The following is a 6,000-nucleotide window of genomic DNA, read 5'->3' on the forward strand; positions in this document are numbered from 1 at the left end:
AAATAGCCTTCTAAGGAACCCCAACCTCGTGTCTCGCTCATCACTTCCAATCTATCCTCAACACTGCCACTGTCAAAGGACATCCATTAAAGTGTTAAAACATGACCGTCCTACAAATATATAATGAGCATGTGACGAAGATTTACTTACCTCATTAATGAAGAAACAGTAAATCTATTTCAAAGGAAAATTCAAGAAACTAAATATTTATATTATTGAAAGACAGAGTGCTGAAATAAGATTGCAAAGTTATAGATCCAATAAAACTAACTTTTGCTCTTTCACATATTTACAGTCCTCACCCGGGACCTTCACTCCTAGGTCTCTAGATCTGAAGCCATGGGCGAGGTCCTCCTCCTGCCTAGGCCTCCTCACGTTTATGGCTTCTCACTTTAATTGGCTACTCTGACGCCTGACATCTCAGCTCTCTGTCTCCTAGCTCAGCTGAGCTCCCGACAGGGTTATGTGTTTTACTGGACAAGGGGTCATTTGCATCTCTGCAAGGCAAAAACGTACAAGTGAACACATAACATCCCAGAGCCTGGGCCCTAAACAATAGTAAATAGACAGTAAAAGTTTATTCTCCTAGATTCTAGAACCTAGGGAATGAAATAATCTGTGGGCGAGTCCAATAGATAAGGCCAGTAGGACTTTGAAAGGACACATAATCATCCTTTGCCCTATTTCTCAGTTTTAGATAATTTAGTGTAACACTGCCAAAAAGAGGTACTATTGCAACGTTGTCACTTAACTTCTGGCTCACCATGTTGGCACGGCACAGTGCAGCAGCCAGACTCACATGTGGTCATAGCTTCCACCACATCTCCTCCAAGTCCCGGGCTAACTACTTTTGCAGCTCCATGCCCAAGGGCACCAGCTTCCTCTGCAGGTCATTTGGCCCTTTGAGATTGGAGGCAGTAAGGGATAAACACGGGTTCTAGCTTGTCCTTACAGGGCTGGTTGTCCTTGTTCTCCCCGACTTCACTTCCAGCTTTTCTTCCCAACTACTGCCCCTGCAGGTCGACAGCAATTCCAGGCTCACACCAGATGCAGGGGCAACAACCTTCTGTAGAATTCATCACCAGTTCCCACAATTACATAAGGTCTAATTCCTATAATAAATTGCTTATTTCATATCATTCTTAGTGATTCTGCTCTCTGCACAATCCTGACCGATACATTCCTCAACTTTCTTCAATGGCCCTTTTTAGATCCCTATTTCGCATGGCTAGAGTGCAGTGGTTATTAAGAGAATGAGCCTTGATGTTAAATTCCAGCTCAGTCCTTCCCACCTCTGAGTCCCCAGGCACATTATTTAACTTCTCTAAGCCTCAGTTTCCACATCTGTAAAATGGGAATAATAATAGAACTCCCTCATAAGGTTGCTATGAGGAGTAAATAGGTAATAGCAGTAGAATCCTTAGCACAGTCCCTGACCCAGTATAAATACTCAATAAATACTCACTGTTATCCTTACCTCTAGCATCAATAGCTGTTATCACATTGACTGGCTTTTATGAACCACCATCATCACACTCCAGATTGTGAATTTCTTGAGACAATGAGCAAAGAGAGATCTCTTGATTGGAGGGCTGGGGAAGTTTCCTGAAAGAGGTGACATTTCAGCCGCGACAATTCAGCCCTGACTTGCTGGATTGGGGTGGATAGATAAGGGGAAGGATGGCATTTATCCTGGAGAAGAAAAAACAGAGATGGATGTGTAGAGACCACCAGTAGAACCAAGTAGCCTTTGAAATTGTATAAATTATCTTAATTGAATGAGCAAGTGTTAATAGACCATGCGTCAAGCCCTGGGCTAGGCTAGGAGGATAGAATGTTGAATAAGAAGCTTTCTGTTTATTGGGGGCAATAAAAGGAAATCAATGCTTATAACACAATGTGATGAGGGCCCTAAAAGTGCAGGAGCTGAAATTCAGGGACTCAAAAGTGAATCAAGGGCAGTGGGCTTCCCAAGCCCAGGTCTGATGAAGGGTAGAAAACATAGGACATCCCTGTGGGCCTACAGGCCACCTCACAGAAAGGAGGAAAGAAGCATCTGTGTTGACTGCACCTGTCAGACTCTCCAGCCCCGACTCCCTCCTCCCTCCCTTTTAGGTGAACGTGAGTTAGCATTGAGTAGGAAAGGAAGAGAGTGTCCATGTTCCCTGAGCCGACTCTCCAGGAATTAAGGTCCTGATTATAGAAGAGGCTGGAGTGACACATCTAAAGTTACTGAGAGGAAAATGGTGTTCACCTGCCTGAAGGAATGTGTGGAAAGGGGATTAGGCAACAAGGCAACACGGGAAAGTGCTCTTGGAATGTGAGCTCCTGAGGCAGGGACTTGAGGCATCTGAAGACTCATCTCTGGTATGCAGTCAAGGGCTGGGCTGTGGTGGGACTCATGTTTGCTGAATGTATAAAATAATGAAGGAAGACTCCAGAGATGGATCTGTCCAGGGAGAGGGGACTGGCACACAGCTGCCCTGCTCAGCGACCTCAGATGTAGTCAGCCAAATGCTGGTGTCCTTTAAACACCTGAAGCATCCACCAACTCCTTTAGATTTACCTTTCTCCCCACCGCACGGCACTTGTCTCACCTCCCCCCACCCGTAGTTCTATCAGCGAAGGAGAGAGAATGCTCAGCATGCAGGAAGGACATTCCGTCCAGATGACTGATAGCCTCCTCCAAGAACTCACTGCTTGGTAAGGTGGGGGATAGCCTCAGGTGAGCGAATGATCAGTGTCCATCAGGCTCCCAGGCTCCATTCAACCCCGACATACTGACAAGACCAAACCACTCTGAGTTCACCAAGGTGATGCCACCTAAGTTGGCCTCCTGACCCATGGGCCTGTGACACCACCACCTCACCATCACCTCTTTTTGATTTTACACTGATCACTGAAGTGTTTCTCCAAACCCTGCTGATCTGCTCCAACCATGGGAGGTGACTGATGTGGTACCCAGACAGCTTGGCTTTCTTGGCAGCCTCCCGGCCCCACACTTGCCATCTGGGTCAGCCCCAGCCTCTGGGACAGTCCCCAGGAACCCGAGCTGCTTGTGCTTCTCAGGAAGGGACAGACACCTTGGGAACCTGCTCAGGACCTGCCACGGGAGTCAGTCCAGCCCTCTGCCTGAAAGCTCATTGAGCCTCCTCCCACACCTGACACACATCAACACCTAGTCCCGGAGGCAAGATGGTGGGGTGGGCTCTGGGCTCAGAAAGACCTGGTTCAGAGCCTGACTCTACCCCTCACTGGCTATGTGGCTCTGGGAAGATCACTTCACTTCTCTGTGCCTCAGTTTCCTCATCTGTAAAATAAGGATAATAACAGTTGTACCAGCCAGAGTTCAGTACAGGAAATAGGAACCACTCGAGGTACTTTGAGCACAAAGTGATTTGATACAGGGGGCTAGGTGCTTGTGGGATGGTTGGAGTGGCTGCAAGGGGGAGAGGAGGAGGTAAGGCCGAGTCTCTAGAGGATCTGCTCCCTCGCCTGGGCAGGAAAGGAAGGTGCCACTGGCACTACTGAGTTCCGGGATACACGGACATGGCCATGATCCAGGGAGCAGGCAGGGCCTCCACTGCTGCCGCTAGTGGTGGGGACTGCACACTGGACACGCTGCAGGAAAAAATGCACGTCTGCATGACCCTGCTTGCCAGAACGGAGCAGCCAAAGCAGCAGGAAGGTGGCCTCTCGCTCCCTTCCACCTTCCAAATCCCATGTGAGGGTCTAAGGGTGGATCACAATAGGCACCCACCACTCTTGAAGGTCTGGAAAACATAGCTTTAGCTTTCTGCCTCCAAAGGACAGGAAATAGGTGGGAATGGATGCTGGATGCTACTCAGCCACAGGGGGATTAACTGTGTTCAGGCCTGGAGAGCACTCACATTCTGGCACACAGCCCATGCCGAATGCAGGCGGGCTCTGGTGGATGTTACAGTGGTTATGGCTACATGCCTGCTGTGTGCCAGCACCCGGCCAGGCCCTCAGAGACACAACAGCCAACAAGACAGGGCCCTCCCCTGAAGAAGTGATGACACTCCAGGGGGAACATAAACTGGAACCATAAAGGAAAGTGGTCAACGTAAAAGAGTCATAAAAGCACAGAGAGGGGCCCCTAGGCCAGTCTTGGGTGGAGGAAACAAGGGAAAACACACCTGGTAGGCTGGGGACAACCTGTAACTCTGGGCACTCAGCCTGGGGTGGTGCCCACCCACAGAATCCCTGCCCCTGGACAGAGTTCACAGAAGGCCCCTTCCCTCCCATCAACCTTACGGCCGAGATGTAATTCAATTTATAAGCATTTACAATGTACCAGACACCAGGGAGGCTTCACCCAGCCACACCTAAGGGGGAAAGTTTTTGCTGGGCAGCTGCAGAAGTTCTATGGCTGGGACAGATGAGGGGAGAAGGAGGGGATAGAAAAAGCTACTGACAATTTCTCTGCCTCATGGCCCTCGCTCCTCCCCTGAGCAGTAAGGTCAGCGGGCCATGGGCATGCCCCATCATGCACAAGTGAGAGAGACTCTCCAGGTGCCTGGCCCCCCACTCCCACCTGGCTGCCACCCCCAACACACACACAAACCACACTGCATAATCACAACACAAAGCTCCCCACACAGGCAGCCCTGACATACATATGCATGAATTCCTCAGGGCCTGAAAGCCGGCTGTATTTCCAGTTGCCAGAGGGACATAACACAGACCTTCTTCAAGGCCTGACCACACAAGAAACCTGGAAAGACGGCCAGTCTGTGGGCAGTCAGGACCTCTCCTCCCTACCCTCCCCCGCAGAAGGCCTCCTCCCGGTCTTCCCTCCTTTGCAGCCACCCCCATGCTGGATGTGGCAGTGTGGGGCGCCCTCGTGTGGGCCAGAGCGGCCCCGCAGCCTCGCCGCCAGGATCCCAGGCTGCCCTCCCCTCCCCCGCACCCCCCGCATCCCCTCCTCCCAGAGCCCTGGGCCCCCCCCCCTCCACAGGTGTGCCACTGCCCACTCATACTACTCCAGCTGGCCTGCCTCCAACCAAGATCCTTTCCTTCTTTTACCTCTGAATAATTTCCCACTTATATTTTAAAATTCAGTATTCAAAGAGTACAGATTAAAAAGAAAAGAGTATGTATTAGTTGTCCAACACTGTGTAACTACCCCCAAAGTATAGCAGCTTAAAATAGCAAACATTTATTATTCCACACAGTTTCCGAGGATCGAGAATCCAGGAGCAGCTTAGTTGAGTGGCTCTGGCTCAGGGTCGCTCACACAGTTGCCGTCAAGATGTTAGCTAAGACTGCAGTCATCTTAAGGCTGGGGTGGATCCACTTCCAAGCTCACTGCACGGAGCTGTCATCCACAGGAGTCCTTAGTTCCTTGCCACTGGAGCCTCCCCATCAGGCTTCAAAGAACATGGCAGCTGCCTTTCCCCAGGGCAAATGATCCCAGAGAAAGAGAGCAAGAGAAACCAAAATAGAAGCCACAGTATCTGTTAAAACCTAATCTCAGAAGTGACATACCATCACACCTGCCATAGTTTATTGATCACACAGGCCAACCTGGTACAGTGTGGGAGGGAACATGAATTCCAGGAGGTGGGGATCATTGGGGTCCTCCTTAGAGGCTAGCTTCCGCAAAACATATTTTTAAAAATATTAGTTATAGGCCATTTGTGACAGCATGGATGGACTTTGAGGGTATTATGCTAATCGAAATAAGTAATAGGGAGAAGGTCAAATACCGTATCATCTCACTCATAAATAGAAGATAAAAACAACAACAAACATATAGAGACAGAGATTGGATTGGTGGTTACCAGATGGGAAGCAGGGAGGGAGGAGGTGAAAGGGGTATGAGGCACATGTGTGTGGTGACGGATTGTAATTAGTCTTTGGGTGGTGAACATGATGTAATCTACACCGAAATCGAAATTTAATGATGTACACCCAAAATTTATATAATGTTATAAACCAATGTTACCACAATAAAAAACATATTAGTTATAAAAC

Source organism: Ceratotherium simum, chromosome 2, assembly GCF_057802395.1.
Source record: "Ceratotherium simum simum isolate JZ-2026a chromosome 2, ASM5780239v1, whole genome shotgun sequence".
In the NCBI taxonomy this organism is placed as follows: Eukaryota; Metazoa; Chordata; class Mammalia; order Perissodactyla; family Rhinocerotidae; genus Ceratotherium; species Ceratotherium simum.